At 36.6% G+C, this 20,938-nt stretch overlaps 1 long non-coding RNA gene across 2 annotated transcripts in view; it reads left to right on the forward strand.

Annotated features, from left to right (window-relative positions):
- The window catches only part of LOC144365449 (uncharacterized), a 58,936-nt gene that overhangs the window by 27,170 nt on the left and 10,828 nt on the right, over window positions 1–20,938 (forward strand). The window lies entirely within an intron of this gene.

Here is a 20,938-nt window from a genome sequence, read left to right on the forward strand (position 1 = left end):
TATCTGTGATTTTAGGAGTCATTGAGTAACATGAACCCTTTCACTCCAACCCACTAAGGCATATCAGGGAATGCAGTGGTTTAAAACAACATTATTATTATTATTATTATATACTACTTCTGAAATTTATTTGCTTTTGTGGTGCTGGGGATTGAAACTCATGTTATTTAAAAAAGTGAGCCACCCATAAGCTTTTATTATTAATAACAAATCAGATATGTCACAGAATTCAGGTGTGTCCCTGTACCATCACTATTGTGAGAACTGTCACTCTAACATGTACTCAGGACTCTGGTCTTTCGGGGATGCTGTTGTGGCTTATGTCACCCCATTGTCTGTCTGTGAAGTGCTATGCTTGGTTTGAAGTCTTTTCCTTAGGAACTTTAACATGTTAGCCCAATTATCTCATGTCACTCTACACATGTAACTTTGTGTTACTTTCCCCCACCTATTTACATGTTTCAGGTCTTTATACAAAGCTATGAAGAAATGGGTTAGTCTGAGTCTATGGGAAAAGAAAATTTATCATGGAAAAGTGGGCATGTAGATACAATTGATTCCACCATGTTAAACATTGTGAGAGGTGGCAGGATGCGGAACAACTAAGATTTCAATAGACTTTTTTTTTCTTTGTAAAGCTAGTTTTGGGTTTGAATTCAGATTTAGATAGCTCTATATGTTTCTTAAGTAATGGGCAGGGCAAAGTAGTCACCATTTGGCATGGCAACTCTTATCTGGGCTCCCAGGGCAGATTTAGGTGGCCCAGAGGTGTATGTGGGTTCCAATCTGGGGAGGCTCTGCATAGCCTTGCATTATGCCAGTGTCTGCCACGGCTGCAGTGGCAGTGATTGCTTTTCTCCCTTGTTCACACTGTGAGTAAACCTGCCCTTGTGGTCACCAACATACATCGCCCTGAATGGGAATACAGTGCTAGGAGAGCTTTCAGAACTTGAGTTCTTCCCCCTGTTTCTGAGCATTCTTGCCTTTCATTTTTCTGCTTTGGGTCGACAGGCAGATAAAACTCAGCACAGGCAAGTCATAGAAGGAATTCAGTCCAGTCCCACACTGTCAAACAGAGTCAGGTGGTTGGACTAAAGAGAAATGGAGCTCACCTCCAGTCTGAATTAATGCCAGAAGACATGTTTAATCATAGACAATTACAAACACACACATACACACACACACACACACACACACACACACACACACACACACACACACCATAGTAATAACAGCTCAATTAAGTCAGCACTGTGAATGGATGCAGACATTTTGCCAAGCCCATTGTGGACTGAAGCACTAGGGATTTGGAATTTGGAGCTTCTTCCTCCTTGAACCCTTGCTCCAACTATCCCCTTCTAGTCCTGGGAGTGGAGCATGTCATCTCTGGGCTAAGCAAGACTACCTGATATTCAGGACAGAAGGGTTCAACATGTTGCACCAAAGCAGGACATGCCATCCCTGACAAAAGGAAATTTTATGAGTTGAGTGTAAATGAATCAGAAACAGATGGATGATATTTTTGTTAAAATACACATGGGCTTTAAAGTGAAGGGGGTGACAGGGGGTTGCAGACAAAGGTTTGGCAAAAATGCCTTGGGCTCTGCCAGATCCTACAGAACTGTTCGTCGAGCCCAGAATATGGCCCAGGTCAATGTTCCATCATTAATGGATAACATGACCACACACAAGCCCTGGAACAAAAATAATTCTAATAAATATGGGTACTCATCAGCAAAGTTTTCAGTTTGTGACAAGAATGAAATGTTATGTCATTGAATGGCACGACATGCATCCCACATGCCAGCACTTGACTCGAACTTGGGATATGAGAAGGTTGGAGGTATTCTCTGCACCTTGTCCCTTTCCTGGGGTCTGGGTGCCCTGAATTCTAATTTGTCCTTTTCTTTTTGCCACATCTCTTTTCTAATTGAAAACTGACAGCAAAAATAACCCCCAACCACAAATATCTACCAGAAAATGAAGACATTCAGACATACTGAAATACTTTGAGTTTTATGAGCTCTAATAAGGTTAATCAAGGCTCTGGAAAGAATTTCGTTTCATGGTGGACTCAATAAAACAATGAGCTGGGACCTGCAGTGATTGGCTGGAGAGGGAGGCCTGGAGGCCTGATGAACTGCTGCTGGTCAATTTGGGTGAGCCTCTGCCTCAACCGTTTCCATATTGACTCAATCTTGGTGGAACTTGGGCACTGTCTATTGGTTGGCCTGTAGGCTACTGTCAATCTCCCAGCTCTGCAAGTACCAAATGAGCCTCCACTGACGTTCTCAAAGCCGAGTCATTCCTCAGTGTATTTCTTTTCCGAAGAGTTTACTCTGTGGTGGAGAATGCTTCCCCATCTCATTTCTTTAAGGCAGTATTATACAATCCCAACTGGGGTATGGTGGTAGCGGTGGCAGGCAACAAACAGGAGGGGCGGGTAGACACCCAGCAGGAATTACAAAGGAGAAAGTGACAAAGGGGTGGATCTGGGCAGTATTAATGCTGGTGTCATCCCAGCAGGACGAAGACCAGTAGAGTCTCTTTCTACTCCTTATTCCCTAGTAGCCTAGGGGATCTATCCTTCCTCACCTCCAAATGGGCTCGTAGGGAATAAGCAAGGCTTATTCAGCCAATGGATTTTGCATCCCGAAGGCTTCTCTTTTCAGGGGAAAGAGATCATAAACTCTTCAGGCATGAGGACTGTGTGCGATCTGGTTTTATAGCCTTAGCGTCAGCATTTTATGGCTTCACCACAAATAATGGGTTCACATGCTCATGCTCCTGTGGGTCGGTAGAGCCCACGCAACGGTGTTCCATAAGGCAGCTCCTCCTTACACACTCACATACAGAAGTGTGAGAACTTGAAACATCACAGGTTGACTGTGCCATCTCTTCATTTAATATGTCCCATTCCCTCTGTTCTGGGGGTGGGGGTGGGGTGGGAAACATGTTCCATATTTTCCCACTAATGTGGCCTAAGTGCTAATGGATCTCTTAGCTGTGTCTCCCAGATAGCTTACTTCCATTACATAAAGCCTTAATTCAAGAAGCGACTCCAAGTGGTGGGACCTCCAGGCACCAGCTGAGGCCCTGGGGCTGGAGACACCTTCCAAGGCTCCTATTCAGTACAGAAAGAGTATAGGAACATCAGAAGGACATGTGGTCAGAAAGATCTGGGCTTGTTCCTGGCTCCTCCTCTTACTATGTGTGGAATAGAAAGCAATTTACATAACCTCCCAGAGTCCACTGGAAATACCCATCCTTGGGGTAATTGCAAAGATTAAATGAAATGATGTATATAAGTCTAGCACAGTGCCAGGCACATCACAAATCTAAGTTCCTTTTCTTTTCTTCTAGTTATTCCTTTGCTACTATAGCTATCTAGTCTTAAAGCCTACTCTTGTCAGGCGCTGTGATTATACTTACTCTGTGTAAGAATTGTTCCCCCATTGCTGTAGAAGCCTGGGGCTCTCCACTTCTTAAACAAACCCAAGCTTACCTGAGTAATCTCTTGCCATCCAGGTGCTCTTTGGCGGCTGGGGGCGAAGGTGGTCTCCTTGCTGATGCAGCATATTGTGGTGAGTCCTCATCTGCATGCTGCTAGGGTCTTGCTGACTCTCCCCACCAGCAGGGAGAGGCTTTGGGGTCACATCAAAGGGATCGCCGGCTTCCTGCACTCACAGCTGCAGGTCCAGCACCCTGAGCTTCCTTTTCCCAAGACACAGAGCCCCAGGGTTTCTGCCTCCGCAGCAGAAGAGGGTGGAGCAGGCCCTGTGAGGCACACTCAGAGCCCATCCAGTCTCCTGGGGTGTGAATCTCCCTTCACCAGCTCGCTGCGCACTAATAAATATCAAGCCCTTCAACGGGAAAATAAATTATCCCCAACTGCGAGGCAAAACAGGCTTGATAAATTGTCGCTTTAGCCAACAGTGTTTAAAGTAAAATCAGTAAAGTGTGAGTAATGATGGCCAAGTCAAAAGTCCTGTATTAAACACAATGGTCTGAGAAGAGAGGAGGACAGCCTGCAGAGAGAAGCAAATGCAAGTTGAACTAAAGCAACTCTTGCTGAGAGAGAGAGAGAGAGAGAGAGAGAGAGAGAGAGAGAGAGAGAGAGAGAGAGAGAGGGAAAGGACGGACTTAGGATTTATTATCCTATTAGTTTTTTCTGTAGGAGCAGCTCTCAGGGTGATCTGGGCATAAAGTCAAAATCTCCATTTACCAGAGATGTTTAGAAAACATGCTCTTAAAAGTGGAAACTACCAAGTATTTGACTGGACAACATAAATATGGTCGAATTCTTTCAGTATAGTGGGGAATCTTGAAAGAGCTACAGTTCTTAAAGGAGCTGTCTGGGAAGGATTTCTGTGTGAGGAAAATTTAGAGAATTTTTCCTTAAGGGGGAAAATAAGGCAAAGTGATTGGTTACCGATGTGACCTTGTGTACTTCCATGTTTATGTACCATACTGTATAATGCACAGTCAAACCTCACTAATTCCAATTGAATTATAAAAGAATCAGAAGGATGAGAAATTGAGGAAAATGTATTAAATGCTGGCTTTCAAGTTCTAGAATCATAATTATAACCACAGACAATACATACTATTGAACTCTTACTAGATTTTGGGCCTTTTGTGGAATGTTTTATATGAAGTAAGCAGTAAATAACTTTTCTAGGATCACATAGGTGCAAGTATTGTAGCAGTCAGGATTCAAACTCAAATCTGTATTCAAACTCAAATCTGTATTCTTAACCATTAGATATATAACCCCTATAATCAATTTAGAAATGTATTTCATAATAAGTTATAATCCTCTCACATAGGATTACTCAACATAAACTATTGTGAAAAATGGGCATCCCATGGGTTTGTGTTTTATGTCAGAAATTTCATTAGTTATATTAATAATGATCATATTAATATTCATCAGCAAATGTTCAAATAGCTAAGGTGCTAGATGCTTAAAGTAGTCTACTTTCAAGGATATAATATCCTTGTACCCTCATTTATGATGTATATATATCACACACACACACATACATACAATCTTCCCAATGCCTTAGATATGATGAACTTTTCTGATGACTATAATTGATAAATTATTAGATGTTATGCCAGATTATTATACCTAAATACTAGTGGAATTTTATATATATATGATGTGTTAAGGATTTCAGGTAGCTTAGTAAATAAATGCATTATAAAACAGCATTTATCCCTCCTGGGATCTGAAGTCAGTCCCTCCACACTTGCTCTTGAATTCATCCACTTCAGCTTTCTCAAAGGGGACTCACATCAATAGATCATCTCACATTTCTTCTTCATATTTATCTTTTTTCCTCTGTAGTGGTCAACTGTGAACTTTTTCATTTCCCCATTATCCATTTATTTTGCAAATGGTTTCTCACCTACTCCATATAAATTATGTGGGGCTGCCAATCAAATCCTGTGGCCTGTCTTCTCTGCTACAAGAGTGGACATGTGGTATAGGGTAGCCAATCAAATACCTTTTTTTAAAAATATTTTTTTAAGTTATACATGGACACAATATTTTTATTTTGCTTATTTTTATGTGGTGCTGAGGGTCAAACCCAGTGCTTCACATGTGCAAGGCAAGTGCTCTGCTACTCAGTCACAATCCCAGCCCCTATCCTTTATCTTTTGATGCCATGGATAGTATTTCCAGGGTACCATAGGTTCCAGGCATCACCAGAATCTCTTTGAACAGAGATTTGTGTAAATGCCAGGAGAGGGACAGAGAGGCAGGCACACACTCACTCACACACACACACACACACACACACACACACACTCTTTCTTTTAAACTCTGAAAGTTCTCAAACTCTATAGGATCAAAGCTAAATGTAGCTATTTGTAAAAGTACATGATAGATCCTAATAATGGGAAATAAGGACTGAGAGATGAATAAAGGGAATCTGGGATACACTTTTTGAACAATCTTCTCAATGCCTTAAATTTGATGAACTTTTCTGATGATGATAATTGATAAATTATTGGGTGTTATGCCAGATTATTATACCTAAATACTAATGGAATTCTCATAGTCTTCATTTCCATGAAGTCAGATTTACTTTCCTAAATTCTATTTCTTTGGGGGCCAGAACAAACCAGTTTTGGGTACTGACTTCTAAACAAGTTCAGGTCTTGGTTGCAAGAGCATAAATTAGGGATAGACTTATTACTCATGTTCTTGGTTGCTATATTTAGCAGAAATGCATTTGTGGAAAGATGTTTGGTAGCTCACAGAGCTGTTAGAAAACTAGGACCCCCAAGAGTAGACAATTGGCTAGGGTCAAGGAAAACTTGTTCACAGAAAATAGCCAATGCTTCCCTCAAGGACTGGGTATCACCAGCAGCATTGTAATTAGGTCTTTGCTGCCTCTGCCACTTCTCTGTGGTTGGATGGATATTCTCTAATTATCTTTGCTTTATTTGTCAACTCTTGTCAAAATCAAAGTCTTTGAGGGTAGCATCCTGTTTGTTTCAGTTTGTAGTCACACACTGTGTCACACATTGATTCCTGTTAAGTACTTTCATGTTTATGTTCATGAGGAATATTGATATATAGCTTTTTTTCCTTATAAATATTTTTATCCATTTCTATCTGAAAACTTCATGTATAATTGGTATTATTTCTTCCAAATGCAAATAGAACCTAGAGTGAAACTCTCTGGAACTGGATATATCTTTTGGAAAGCTTTTAATTAATAAATTCAATCATTTAAAAGATAGAGGACCATTCATATTTTCTTATTTCTTTTTGTATCAGTTTTGATAATCAATATCTTTAAAAAAATTTACCTATTTTGCCTTGCGCGCTGGTGCACTCTTGTTATCCCAGTGGCTCAGGAGGCTGAGGCAGGAGGATCACAAGTTCACAGCTAGCCTCAGCAGAAAAGCAAGGTGCTAAGCAGCTCAGTGGGACCCTGTCTCTAAAGAAAATACAAAAATAGGGCTGGAGATATGGTTAAGTATCCCTGAGTTCAATCCCTGGTACCGCTACCCCTCTAAAAAATATAAATTTGCCTATTTTATCCAAATTGCCCAGTTAATTGGCATAAAGTTCACACTAATTAATTTTTTAATTAAAAAACTTTTATAAATAGTTGGTCATACATTGATTACATGATAAGAGGCTATATTCAGAAAGTACCATTTATGCCTCCTCCTTTTCCTTTTTAAAAAATTTGTTCTACAAATTATATATGACAACAGAATGCACTTCAATTTATTGTACACAAATGGAGCAAAACTTTCCATTTACCTCATTGTACATGATGTAGAGTTGCGCCATCTGTGTAATCATACATGAACCTAGGATAGTGATATCTGTCTCATTCCACTATCTTTCCTACCCCCGTGCACCCTCCCCTCTTCTCCTTCCCCTTTGCCCAATACAAAGTTCCTTCCTCCCCGCCCCCTCCTGCCCTCTCACGCATGGGGCAGATCAGCATCCACTTATCAGAGAAAAGATTTGGCCTTCGGTTTTTGGGGATTATCTTATTTCACTTAGCATGAGATTCTCCAACTCCATCCATTTACCTGTAAATGCCAAAATTTTATTCTCTTTTAATGCTGAGTAATATTCCATTGTGTACATATATACCACAGTTTCTTTATCCATTCATCTATTGAAGGGCATCTAGTTTGGCTTCACAGTTTAGTTATTGTGAATTGAGCTGCTATAAACATTGATGTGTCTGTGTCACTATACTAGCTGATTTTAAGTCCTTTAGGAATAGACTGAGGAGTGAGATAGCTGGGATTAAATGGTGGTTCCATTCCAAGTATTCCAAGGAATCTCCATACTGCTTTCTAGAGTGGTTGCACCAATTTGCAGTCCCACAAGTCGTGTATGAGTGTATTTCTTCCCTGCATCCTCGCCAACACTTCACAATACTTCTTTATTATTTTTTGAACATCTATATGATCTCTTGTGATGACCCTCATTTCCTGGTCACTATGTCTAGTAGTTTATCATTATTGATCTTTCAAAGAACTATCTTTTGGCATTATTGACATTTCTGTATATTTTTTTTTCATTTCACTATTTCTGCTCTTAATTTTGCTTATTCTGGGGTTTGTTCATTTCTGTTTTCATCATTTAGTTTAGATCATAGATTTGAGGCCCTTTCTTCTTTTCTAGTATATGTATTAACTGATATAGATTTTCCTCCAGGGACTTCCTTGGTTCATTCCATAAAATTTGATGTGTTTTCATTTCCATCCATTTCAAAATATTTTTTCTTCTTGTGTTTTCTTCCTCAAGGCATCATGTTTTATAAGTATGTATGAAAGTTCAAGTATTTGGGAATTTTCCTATAACCTTTCCATGATTGATTTCTAGCTTTATTACTTTGTGGACAGAGACTATACATTACATAAATTCAGTTACTTTAAAAGTTATTGAACTTTTCTTTGTAGTCCAGAATGTGATCTATTTTGGTTAATATTTCTTAGGCACTCAAAAATATGCTTTAAGGTGTTTTTGTGTACAGTGTTGTATAAATAACTGTTGAGTTGATTGATAACATTTTTTATATCTTACATAAAAAATTTTCTGTCCATTTCATTAATTACTGGGATAGGATTGTTGAAATTTTCAGTTATACTTAGGAATTTGTCTATTTCTACTTTTAATTCTATTAGTTTTTAATTCATGTCTTTTAAGCTTCTTTTATTAGAATACACATTCATGATTATTATATATTATTATGTTATCATTGTAACTTAGCCATCTTTATCCATTGTGATATTTCTTATCTGATGTGTTATAGGTATTTTAACTTAGTATTTGTCTCTTCTTACATTTTTTCTTTTTACTTTTTTTTTTTGGAAATAAAGTAAAACTATATTTATAGAGAGACATAATTTTATACATAGTATACAAAAAACAAAACAAATCAAAACAACAAAAAGACTTACTAGAACCAAGAAACAAAAAAGAAAGGTCACAAGATAAAAGATTGAAAATTCAATTGTGTTTCTATATATGAGCAATCAATCTGAAAATGAAATTGCCTATAATTTCATTCATTATAGCATCAAAGAAAATAAAATACTTCAGGAAAGTTTAACAAAAGAAGAGTGTGACTTGTTGCTAAGAAAACTTAAAAGAAAATTTAATTAGAGAGACATTTTATGTTCATGAATTTGAAAGCTCAAAATTTTAAGAAGGCAATTCTCCTCAAACTGATCTTTGTATTCAACATTCTCTATTAAAATCCCAGAAGACTGTTTTGAAGAAGTTCACAAATTTTTTCAAAAACTTACATGAGAATGCAAAGAACTCATAATAGCTAAACAAATTTGGAAAGGACAATGTTGGAAGACTTATTCTGTCCAAGTCAAAACAATTATATGTCTATGGTAATGATGACTGGGTTACAGTGGCCCAAAGATAGATATATAACTCAATGGAACAGGACAGAGTCCAAAAATAAATCTTAACTTTATGGTTGCTTGATTTTTTACAAAGGTTGCAAGGAATTTAAATGGGAGAAGGGGTAATCTTCTCAACAAATGATGCTAGATAGCCAAAGTGACATACAACCCTAAACCCTCACCTCATAACACACAGAAATTCACCCAAAGTGGACCACAGATATTTTTTGCTTTAAAATGTAAAAATATATCAACTTTTTAATCCAGTCTGATAATCTATGCTTTTAAAATGGCAAAGTAAATAAACCATTTACATTTAATATGATTATTCAGGTAGTTAGGTTTAGATCTACCACCTGGCTCTTTCTTTCTGCTCGTTTCTTTTGTTCTTTGTTCCTTCTTTCTTCTTTCCCTGCCTTCTTCACATTAGTTTAATATTCTACAGTATAATATCTTGTTAGCTACATTTTGAGTGTGTGTTTTTCTTAGTGTGCAATATACATCTTTAGCTTATTGCCATTTAGTTTTAAAAATTCCACTTACTCTTCCATTTTCCCTTCTTTTTTTATGCCATTGTTGTCCTACATTTTACTTTTACAGATGCCTTAATCCCCATAATACATCTGTTTTAGTCAGATTTTTTAAATTGCTGTGACCAAAAGACCTGGATACAATAATTAGAGGAGGAAAAATTTATTTTGGAGCTCACAGTTTCAGAGGTCTTAGTTCATAGACCTCAGGCTTGAGGTGAAGCAGATCATCATGAGAAAAGCATGGTGGAAAAAGGAGGTTCAGGACATAAATATCAAGACGGGGAGAGAGAGAGAGAGAGAGAGAGAGAGAGAGAGACAGACAGACAGACAGACAGACAGACAGACAGACACAGCATTCAACTGACCAAGGACAAAATACAGACCCCAAAGGCACATCCCCAGGGACCCACCTTCTCCAGCTACACCCTAACTTGCCTACAGTTACCATCCAGTTAATTCCTCTCAGTGGATTAACACACTGATTAGGTTAAGACTCTCATAATCCAATTATTTCACCTCTAAGGTTTTTGCTTTGTCTTACACGTGAGCTTTGGGGGGATGCCTCACATAACAATATGCCTCACATAACAATAGCATTATTACTTTTTAGACAATCATCTTTTAGGGAAGTAAAAAATGAAACGAAATTTTTTATATGTACCTACAAACTAATAGTTTGGGTACTTTTCATTTATTTTTGTAGATCTAAATTTCCTTCCAGTGTTATTTTCTTTTTTGCTTGAAGAATTTCCTTAGACATATTTTGTAATACAGGTCGCATGGAGATTAATTCTCTTTGCTCATTTTTTGATCTGTAAAGTCTTTATCTTCACTTTTAAAAGATATTTTCATTAAAGAAGTCTACACCAACTATTATTTTTTCTTTCTAGTCTCTAAATATGCTGATTATTTTTCTTCTTTCTTGAATAGTTTCTAATGAGAAGTTGGCTGTGATTCTTTTTAAATTTTTAATATTTTAATTCTATTATTTCTTTTTAGTTATACATGACAGTAGTATCCATTTTCATATGATTATACAAGCATTAAATATTATTCTAATTAAGACCCACATCTTGTAGATGTACATGATGGTGAAATTCAATGTGGTGCATTCATATATGTACATAGGAAAGTTATTTCAGATTCATTCCATTGTCTTTCCTTTTGGCTGTCATTCTTATCACTGTATCTCTTATTCCTCTATTTATTTAAAAATATTCTCCTTAATTCACTTTTAATATTTGGCTGTCATTCTTATCACTGTATCTCTAATTCCTCTATCCATTTAAAAATATTCTCCTTAATTCACTTTTAATAATCTGATTATGATGTGTCTTCATGTGGTTTGTTTCTTTTTATTGGATTTCCTTGAAATTATTAGATTTATGGGTATTTTAGTCAGTTTTTTTTTGTCGCTGTGACCAAAATATCTGATAAGAACAAATTAGAGGAGGAAAAGTTATTTGAGGCTCGTGGTTTTAGAGATCTTTGTCCATAGATGGCTGGCTTCACTGCTTTGGGCCCAAAGTGAGGCAGCATATCATGGGAAAAGAAGTCTTCATTCCATCATCTGCTTCAACTTTATAACTCCACATATTGCCTTCTCAGGGAAGCCTGCAGGAATTTTGACCCTATTACACTATGCCTGGCCTCCCAGACTTTCCTCTGAAATCTCAGTGGAAGCTTTGATGACCCCTTAACTTGGGCATCCTGCAATCCTGCAAAACCAGCACTGTATGGATGGAACCACGGTCTTCTGGCAGCTTATAGAATAGTCAGGTCCCTGCTGTAGAAACCTCTGAGTGTCTGCAGAGCTCAGCATGGTAAAACAACTTCCTAGGACCCTCTCTGTATGAGCAGAGTGCCCCCATGATCTCTTCTTAAAGAACTTTTCCCGTGTATATCCTTGAGCCTGAAATGGGTGTAGTCTTTCAAATTTCTGAGATACTCTCAAGCCAATTTTCCTATTGCCTTGTACAAAGTACTTAGTATGACTTTAGGGGCTGTAATCTCTTCAATAAGCACATCTTTTCTGTCCTCAAATTTCATGTACTTTTCTGCCAAACTGCAAATTTTTAAAATCCTTTATCTCTGTTACCTGCCCCTATTTGTCACAGTAAACCTGACTGAAAGCTTCCAGCAATATCCACAACACTGACTGAAAGCTGTGCTTCCTTGACATTTTTTTCCATCAGAATAATTAGTTCATGTTCAGTCTCACACAGAGTATCATGTCATGGACAAAATGTAGCCAAGTTCATAACATGAGCAGCTGCTTTTCTAATTCCCAACAGAGTCCTCATTTTCTTCTGAAATCTCATGAGCACTCTGGTCATGCCACTCTGGTCTTTTGAACTTCCACCAGAATTGCTCATTCAGCTATGCTTGCAACATTCTAAAACTTTTCCAGCTTACATCTCTAAACATTTCAACATCCCCTTCATCCCAAACCAGCTCCAATATCTTCTGAGCCACATGGTCAAATAAATCACAGCAACAACCCCACTTCTCTTTTAGTTAGATTTTGTTGTTGTTGTTTTGTTGTTGTTGGTGGTGCTGTGATCAAAATGCCCAACAAGAAAACTTAGAGGAGAAAAATTTATTTGGGGCTCACAGTTTCAGAGGCCTCCGTCCATAGATAGCTGACTCCATTTCTCTGGGACCAGGGTAAGGCACCACATCATGTGGGAAGGGCCCAGCAGATTAAAACTGCTTAGCTTTGATGTATGGGATGGGACCACAGAGAACTGCACCTTTCCAAGGCACCCTCTCAGTGACCCATCTCCTCCATACATGCCCCCACCTGCCTACAGTTATCATCCAGTCAATCAATTCAAGCTAAGATGGACTAATTAGATTACCACTCTCACAATTCAATCATTTAATCCCTGAATATTCCTGCACTAACGAAGAGCTTTGGGGGAACATCTCATATCCAAACCATCACACATTACTTTTTCATTCTGGTCATATTTTTCTTTGTTTAAAGGTCCTTAATGCCATGATCTCTTTAATTTCCCTATGTGTTTTGATTGGTAAGTTTTTTTCTCCCTCTGGGTCATTTTCCTTTATGCTTGTGGGGCAATTTTGGTGATACAGGACATTCTGACTTTATATAGTGCTGGCTTTGTCTTCAATGGTGCTGTAATATATTTGGATTTGTAGTTAAGTCATCTAATGGGATTATTTTGAAGCTTGGTTTTAAACTTTTTAAAGTGTTTTTCTAGAGAAGACTTTATCCTAGGACTAATTTAGTTTCAGTACTAAGTGAAACTTTCCTGACTATTTGAAATGATGTTCCATTTATTTCAAGGTCTTTTTATGCCTCTGGAAAAAACACAAAGACTTTATTTTATATGTGTGTGTGTGTGTGTGTGTGTGTGTGTGTGTGTGTGTGAATTCCAGGATTTGTTAGCCTTCTGCTCTGTGGTATTTCTTTCCTCCAGCTTGTTTTGGTTTCTTCTCACATAAGGAATGAAACTGAGTGAGTCAAAGACTCAGGTGGAACCTCCATATATCTGTGAAATGTTTTTTTCTCTCTCAAAATACCCCCAACCTTCAGTTCTCCACCCCACAAATTTCTAAATGCCATCTCAAAATTCCAATTTTTGTCTCCCCAATTTAGCAAGAACATTGAGCACTGTTTGGTACACATGTATGCACTTTGGCAGTAAATCAATGCATTTCCAGGGCTCTTTGTTTTACCCTTTTCAGTGTTATTGTCTGTTGTCCAAAATTTTTCATATATTTTGCCTAATTTTAGGTCCTTTTAAGATGAAAGAAACCTATGCTTTGTTATACCATCTTGTTTAGACACAAGATACTGCATAGACTTTTTATTTTATTGAATTTCTTCATAGAAGGTTAGTTTCCCTAAAAGAATTATTGGGTCAATGATTATAAACATTTTAAAAACTTTTCTAAGGAAACAGTCTCTCTTCCTTTTTCTCTGTGCTAGGAACACATATATTTGTTTATTAATATGATCTCTTGGTCCTTCTATGAATTCTTTTCATCTAGGTAATCAAACTTGTGGGCCTACAGTTGCTTGTAGTATTCCTTTATTATCCTTTTAATACTCATGGAAGGAGCCTCTTTCACTTCTTTTTTTTAAAAGTTTTTTTTTTTTAGTTGTAGATGGATATACACCTTTATTTTATTTTATTTTATTTTTATTTATATGTGATGCTGAGGATTGAACCCAGGGCCTCCCACATGCCAGGCAAGCACTCTACCACTGAGCCACAACCACAGCCCCCTCTTTCACTTCTTTTATTAGTAATTATATGTTTTCTCTCTTCTTTCATTAATCTGTCTAGAGGTTTACAAATTTGATTTATTCTTCAAAAAACAATCTTTTACAGTATTGATTTTCTCTATTGATCTTTTTCATTGATTTATTCTCTAATTTTTATTTTATTTATTTATTCAGAAGTATTGGGGATTGGACTCAGGGTTTCACACATGCTAGGCAAGTGCTCTACCACGGAGCTATATCTTCAACCCTCATTTTTCTTTTTCTCCTGCTTACTTTGAATTTAATTTGCTCTTTTCCCCCCCTAATTTCATAAGATGGAAGCTTAAATCTGTATTCTTTAATATATACATCAAATGCTACCAATTTCTCTGTAAGCACTGTCTTGTTTGCATCCATCAAATTTTGATAGATTGTTCAGTTCCTTGGCCCATTTATTGATGGGTTATTTGTTTTTTTGGTGTTAAGATTTTTGAGTTCTTTATATATCCTAGAGATTAGTGCTCTATCTGATGTGCGTGTGGTAAAAATTGGTTCCCCAAATGTAGGCTCACTATTCACCTTACTGATTATTTCTTTTGATGAGAAGAAGCTTTTTAGTTTGAATCCATCCCATTTATTGATCATTTGTTTTTTTAAAATACAATTTCATTTATTCTGTTTTAAGAATTATTCAAAAGGCTTCATATTTTTTATAACTTGTTTGTTAGTCCATTGGAGTAGTTATTTTGAAAGATGTTCTTTCCCTTTATAACACAAATTAGGCAAAATTTCTTTGGAGGAGCTTAGCTTTCCAGTGATTTAGAAGAACCTGTCTGATTCAGAAGAGCCTGTCTCGGACTGTGATTCCTCCAACTTGACTGTGGTTGGTTTCTTCTGTTACTCAACATAAATGGTTTCACAGCCTTCCTCTATCTTCAGCCTATGAAGCTGAGGGAGCTTCAATTCACCCTTCTTTCCACCATAGCTGAATAATAGAAGGGGAGGGATAGGTTTCTCAGACTTCAAGGGTTTGCTCTCCCAATCTCTTGATAAATTCTGCCCTTGTTAAAAATTAGATGGTCCTCCGCATGAACTTCTTGAAAAAGGCCTTCTACCTTATATAAACAATCATCTTTGCTGTCTTCTAAATTTTCAAGTAAGATGTATACTCAGGGTCTCTCTTCAACATACAAATTGTCCTTTGATTTAGAGAGAGAGAGAAATGGCTTCTGTCTCCCTGCTTTTGACACTCTTCTTACTCTTGAGGCTGCTTGTCAAGTGATCATTGGCCTCCTCAATGTCACCTTTCAGGACCGTTTCTTCATCTGTTTTGTACTTCCTACTCTTCATTGACTTTTTTCCTGAGGTCTTTTTACTTCTCAAGGACTTCACAGTTGCAAAGCCATCTGCTGTAGGGGTCTTCTCAGTGGTACTCCTGTCTGACTGCATTGATTTAATTCTACTAGACTGAGCCGGCCAGGGAGGAGGGGACAGACATTCTCAGAAGAACTTGTCTCAACCACGACTATTTCTTCCCTGTTTTCAAGGTATTCTGATAGTGTACCTGAGTCACAATCAGGTTTAACATACATACGTTCTATGTAACGTGTCTTCTTAGGACAGCTCAGACCGCATTGGATAGTTTCATCTACTTGGATCTTAGCTCTCTCTCTTTGATGGTAGTTATGTAAAAAAATGTAACTTTGGGGAGGGCATATCAAGTTTTTCCTTGTATGGTAATTCTGATACATTGTGCACTTCAATATCATCTTCCTTTTAAAATTCTGCACCTACGTCAGGCTTCGAATCAGACCCCAAAGCCACAGGTCCTCTTTGATGTGGCTTCTCACTGCAGGTCAAATTTAACTTGCGTGCTTTACTGACTTTGGACTTAGCCCTCTCACAGTTGTAGGAATCAACATACCATCAACTCGACATTGAGTACATCGTTGACATTTATCACGCACTTCAATGTTGTCCTCCTTAAGTTTAGATGACTTCAGATAATCCAGAGGCTCTTTATACTCACATACTTTAGTCTCCAAATCAGGACCAGAGACAACACATCCTAATAGATGTTGCTTCTCAGTCATCCTCACATCCATTTGGATAGCTGCACAAACTTTCTTGCATTATCAAACTTTGTGTTGGACTCCAGAAGACTGAAGGAGCTCTAGTCCCATTTATTGACTCTTGATTTTAATTCTTGCACTATAGGAGTCTTATTAAGGAAGTTGGGGCCTAATCCAACATGATGGAGATTTGGGCCTACTTTTCTTCTCTTAGCGCAGTGTCTCTGGTTTAATTCATAGGTCCTTGGTCCTTGAGTTTTGTTCATGGTGAGAAACAGGGGTTTAATTTCATTTTGTTGCATATGGATTTCCAGTTTTCCCAGCACCATTTGTTGAAGAGGCTATCTTTTCTCCAATGTACTTTTTTGGCACCTTTGTCTAATATAAGATAACTGTAATTATGTGGGTTAGTCTCTGTGTCCTGTATTCTGTTCCATTGGTCTATCAGTCTATTTTGGTGCCAACATCATGCTGTTTTTGTTACTATGGCTTCGTAGTATAGTTTAAGTTCTGGTATATTGATGCCACCTGCTTCACTCTTCTTGCTAAGAGATTCTGGATCTCTTATTTTTTCCAGATGAATTTCATGACTGCTTTTTCTATTTCTATGAGGAATGTCATTGAGATTATGATTGGAATTGCATTAAATCTATATAGTGCTTTTGATAGTATGGTCATTTTGACATATTAATTCTCAGAAGAAGATATACAATCAATCAACAAATATATGAAAAAAACGTTCATCATCTCTAGCAATTAGAGAAATGCAAATAAAAATTACTCTAAGATTTCATCTCACTCCAGTCAGAATGGCAGCTATTAAGAATATAAACAACAGTAAGTGTTGGTGAGGATGTGAGGAAAAAGGCACACTCATACGTTGCTAGTGGGACTGAAAATTGGTGCAGCCAATATGGAAAGCAGTATGGAGAATTCTTGGAAAACTGGGAATGGAACCACTATTTGACCCAGCTATCCCTCTCCTTGGACTTTACCCAAAGGACTTAAAAACAGCATACTTCAGGGACACAGCCACATCAATGTTTATAGCAGCACAATTCTCAGTAGCTAAACTGTGGAACCAAACTAGATGCCCATCAATGGATGAATGGATAAAGAAACTGTGGTATATATCCACAATGGAATATTACTCAGCATTAAAAGAGAATAAAATTATGGCATTTGCAGGTAAAGGGATAGAATTGGAGAACATCATGTTAAGTGAAGTTAGCCAATACCAAAAAGCAAATGCCAAATGTTTTCTCCGACTTGAGGATGCTGATTCATAATGTGGTTGGGGGTGGGTCTTGGGAGGATTAGATGAACTCTAGATAGGGCAAAGGGGAAGGAGGGGAAGGGAGTGGGCATGAGGGTAGGAAAGATAGTAGAATGAGATGGATATCATTACCCTAAGTACAAGTATGAAGATACGAATGGTGTGATTCTACTTTGTATACAACCAGAGATATGAAAAATTGTGTTCTATATGTGTAATATGAATTGTAATGCATTCTGCTGTCATATATAACAAATTAAAATAAAACTTAAAAAAATTGATTAATTATATATATATATATATATATATATATATATATTTTTTTTTTTTTTTTTTTAGGTAAGGAAAGATGTAAAGAGGTTAACCAGCCTTCCTATAGTCATGTGAGGGCCCTAAGCAATGCCATAGTCAGTTGCCCCATGGCCTCTTCTTGATCCTGGCTTATGCCTGGGTATGAGGTACCATGCCTTTCCCATCATGTGACAGAATCCTCTTGTGAAAATACTTGTACATATTCTGATCTTTTGTATAGGTAATAGATTTCCATCAGTCTCTCAGAGATACCTCTCTGATGATTACTTTTGAGTGTTCAGAATATCACATTTATTATTGTGTAATAGGTCACCTTAATACTTGGTATCTTAAAACATCGACAGTTATTCACTTCATGGGCCACTAATTTGGTCTGCCCTAGATGGGTGGCTGGGATGCTTGTGGCTGATTGAGCTCACATCAAGCATTGGCTAGCTGCTGCCTGAGTAGCTGGGGGTTGGCTGGTCTCAGGTGTTTCAGCTTGAATGGATGTTCTCTGCTGGACCTTGTGTCCTACCATCCAGCAGGTGAGGCTGGACTTGCTCACATGGCACCAGTGTTAGGGCCTCCAAGAACAAGAATGATCTCAAGACGCCTTGAACACATCTTCTACCACCTGAACAGTGTGTCTGAATCCTATTGACCAAAGTGAGTTTCAAAGCAAATCCAGATTCAAGGAATGGAGAAATCACATGTTGATGAGAGGAATTGCAAAGTATTGTGGCTATTTGAATAATCTACCATGTTTTGTGATATAATCATTTATCTTGTCTATAACATTCAAATTTCTCTATCCTGGTAATGGTGGTGCTGGTGAGCTTTGTTAACAATTCTTAACATACTCAGTTTATTATTTTCTATTTGACTCTTTAATTTCATCTGCAGTTTATTTTGGTATATACTGTAAGACATTTCTATATTGCATTTCACTATAAAATCTGCATACAGTATACTGGAATTTTAAATCATTTATTAAAATTATTTTGTGATTATTTGAAAGACCCTATTTTATCATCTGTTGAATTTTTATAGCTGGCTGAATCTATTTCTGGATTCTTATTGAGTGGTGTTTATTTTACTTAAGTATATCCCATTTAAGTTATTGGTTCTTTATGATAAGTTTTAATGACCATAGAAGTAAATACCATTATTGTGGTTCAAAAAAAATTTTTTTTTTACCATTTTCATGTTTCTTTTTCTTTGTAAACTATCAGCATTTCTTAGATTCCATAGCTACACTGATATTGCAATTGTAAAACAATAAGGGCAGAAAAGTCAATTTTTATAATTTTTAAGAATATTGTTTGACCAGATCACTAATCTCTCTTTATATTTAAAAATTTAAAAATATTGATAGCAGTAATAAAATTTCCAAAAAATTTTCCCCATGAGCTTATTCCTGTTTTGTTGTTGTTGTTTTTTTCCAATTGCAAATGGACTCTGGATCTATATTTTTCTGAAAATGACACATAGTTTATATAGTTTGGGGCAGTACAAATGAGTGATACTGACTTTTCATAATTCATACCAAATATCACTATTTTACTTCCTAAATATCTATGACTTCCTATGAACAAATTAATTTTATTTTAAAGATTTTTGAAGTGGTCATTTTATTAGATTTAAAAATACTATATCATACTTTTATTTTTGGAATAGTAAGTACTAGTTGTGGTGTTCTTTTAAATTTTTGCAGTTTATACTTTAGTTAAAATATTAATAAAATTTAGAGATTTTTATTTAGGAAAATGGAAATGTCTAAGTACAATACAGTTTTTTTGGTTAATTCTTTTATTCTTAAAATTTTTTATCTGTATTTTTGTTTATGCTTATTAAGTGCACACTAACCTTCTTTTAAAGTAATTTTTAAAATATATTTATTTTGTTTATTTATTTTTTATGTGGTGCTGAGGATGGAACCTAGTGCCTCACGTGGGCAAGGCAAGCGCTCTGCCACTGAGCCACAACCTCAGCCCCTAAAGTATGTTTTTATAATTAACTTATAGTTGCTATCACAACATTGTAACCTTCTTTGTACTAAAAGAATTTATTAACAATATTTTCTCATGTTATATTTTAAATGATTTAATACTTTTGTGCTTCCTAAATTTATACATGGACTTACATGATGAAATAATATGTCCTTTGATGAGTGAATAAATAATTTTATATTCTTTGTCCTCTGCCTTTCTATTTTGTGTTTTTAAAAGTAGAACATCCATGTTTTTTTTCTTTAGATCATGGATTTGATGGATGTAATTCTTTTTTAATGTTAGAATAATTTAAAAGTTCAACGTCCTAACCTTGACATTACATATGATTAATTTTAACCAGGGCGTATACATTCTTAATTGCAGTAGTCATTAACTTATTTCTATAAATCAGCCACAGTTACTTTTGGCAAATGTTTAGTGTCATATTAATTCAGATCTATATGCCTAAACACAGTTAGTTCAGTCTCTTCTTTATGGCAGGTAAGATGTTTTCTTTCTTTGTGATTCCTCTTTCTTCTATTCATCATTTGCTTAAGTTGAGGTTTTTTTTTTTTTTTGCCTTCGTTATTTTTGATTTATTTTGTTCTACTTTTGTTTAAACAATTACTCAATTAGATACTTTAGCAATAGCAGTCTCCTTTTTCATTCCTTACTTATTCACTCTGGTCCTATCAGAATTAGCTCACTACCTTTCCCCATTAACATTTGCTTATTTTAAAAAAGAAAAAAAAAAAAGGGAATTGGCTTCACTGGATACCACTCGTCATTTTCTGAATCAGCTTTTCACTTCTGGGAACCCCACCCCTGGGCTGACTGAGCTGCTTCATGCCTGTTTGATATCTGCAGAGAAGGTGTTCATACATTTCTAAAAGATTGACCATTTGAAAATTTGTCCTTACTTGAAGTTCAAGCCTTGGCTACTGGAAGCATTCTTAGAACTGGGCTTTTTTTTTTTTTTTCCTTCAGATTTCTGAAGCTCTAACTCTAGTAATCTTGGGATAGCAGTAAAGAAATCTGAAGAAATTTTAATTGTGATCCATTGGCAAGGATGAAATCTTCATTCTTAAGTTTAAAAAAATCTTAAAGAATTTTTATAACTGCCT

This window comes from Ictidomys tridecemlineatus, chromosome 7 (assembly GCF_052094955.1).
Source record: "Ictidomys tridecemlineatus isolate mIctTri1 chromosome 7, mIctTri1.hap1, whole genome shotgun sequence".
Taxonomy (NCBI): domain Eukaryota; kingdom Metazoa; phylum Chordata; class Mammalia; order Rodentia; family Sciuridae; genus Ictidomys; species Ictidomys tridecemlineatus.